Here is a 1,720-nt window from a genome sequence, read left to right as displayed (position 1 = left end):
ATTCTACAAATAAAGATAGGAAGGAAGGCAAGGCTGTCTTGATGGCTTCTGGGGTGGAGGACGCTAGGCTGGAGTGGTGCCTACAACTTTGATCCTGGTGGGAGTCAGGAGCCTCTGGTGAGGCTTGTATATTTCACCCAAAGTGACAGGGACCTTGTTAGCCATTCTTGCATTGAGGAGCTTGATGGATTGAACTCCTGGGGAGAATGTGGCGGCCGTGATCTGACATAAAGATGATAAATAACATTTTTTTTCTTAAATGATTACTGAAAACTTTACAGCTAGCCAAAGCTGGCTTTCTCAAAGCCCCTGGAGGAGAGATTTTATAAAGTGTCATTTAATTAATAAGGAGGTTATTGATTGCTGTCATGCATGGAGTACTGCACAAGCGCCAGGTGAGAAAAAGGGGTGGAGGACCACAGGCACAGAGAGGAAGGCAGGGGTGGGCCTGGGCCTGGACTGCAGCCTGGATAAAAACCAGGCCCCTGAGAACACTCTAGAATGTCAGTTAGGGCCAAAGCAGTCGCTGTTTACCAGAGATGGTTAGAAGTGAAAGAGATGTTCTTATTAAAATGTGTATTAAGAAAACACTGACTCTTCTCACATCGGCAGGTCCAGGCCCGACCGACAGACAATGCCATGGCATGGAGTGACTGCTGGGCCTCTACTTCCTCACCCACATCCCCATCACCCTGTTCATGGCCCTGCAGGTGGTGCTGCTGCACGAGCTCTACCCAGTAGAGTTTAGAAACCTTCTGATGTGGTATGCTAAGGAGTTCAAAGACACACTGCTACAGGAGCCATCAGCCTGGTTTAAGTCCTTTCTGTTTTACAAGCTTGTGTTTCAGCTGCCTTTTTTTCCCATTGCAACCTATGCCTTCCTCAAAGGAAGCTGCAAGTGAATTTGAACCCCTGCAAATCATCTACTCAGTTCCCACCATGACTTCAATTCCAATACTCCCCACATTTCTGTTTGACGATTTCTCCAAAGCCAGTGGTTTCAAAGGACAAAGACCTGAGACTCTGCATGAGTGGTTAAGCCCTGTATCTGTCTATGCCCTCTACTTACTCATACCATTTGTCCTTTTAATGTTCATGTTGCAGAGCCCCTAGAAGTATGAGGAGAAAAGAAAAAAAAAAGAGAGAGAAATAACCACTGGCCCAGGGTAAGAGATGCCTGCAGGGCAGTTGTTTGTTGGATACAATACAAGGAACACTGCTCAGAACCCACATCTTCAGCAGCATTTGAAACACTGGCAGCAATGCGTAAGAGCAAGATGGTGTCAGAAACCACATCAAATTCTCACTTTCTTCTTCTTCTTCTTTTTTTTTATGACTGTCTCACTCTGTTGCCAAGGCTGGAGTGAAGGGCAGTGGCATGATCTCGGCCCACTGCAACCTCTGCCTCCTGGGCTCAAACAATCTTCCCTAGCCTCCCAAGTAGCTGGGACTACAGGCGTGCACCACCATGCATGGCTAAATTTTTTTAGTTTTTGTTTTTGTTTTGTGGAGACGGGATTTCACCATGTTGCCCAGGTTGGTCTCGAATGCCTAGGCTCAAGTGATCCACCCACCTCAGTCTTCCTAAGTGCTGGGATTACAGACGCGAATCCCTGGGCCCAGCCCAAACCTTCACCTTCTAAGGGCACTGGGATGAACAGACTGACCAACTTCAGAGTGGGCAAAGAGGTGAGGGCTAGGTTATAGGGAAGAGGTACCA

At 47.4% G+C, this 1,720-nt stretch overlaps 1 pseudogene; it reads left to right on the top strand.

The window, feature by feature from the left end:
* Positions 1-635: 635 nt before the first annotated feature.
* LOC111545759 lies at positions 636-1,367 on the top strand (annotated as a pseudogene).
* The last annotated feature ends 353 nt before the right edge of the window (positions 1,368-1,720 follow it).

Source organism: Piliocolobus tephrosceles, chromosome 7, assembly GCF_002776525.5.
Source record: "Piliocolobus tephrosceles isolate RC106 chromosome 7, ASM277652v3, whole genome shotgun sequence".
NCBI lineage: Eukaryota > Metazoa > Chordata > Mammalia > Primates > Cercopithecidae > Piliocolobus > Piliocolobus tephrosceles.
Note: the sequence above shows the minus strand (reverse complement) of the source record. Positions and strands in the feature narration are given on the sequence as shown.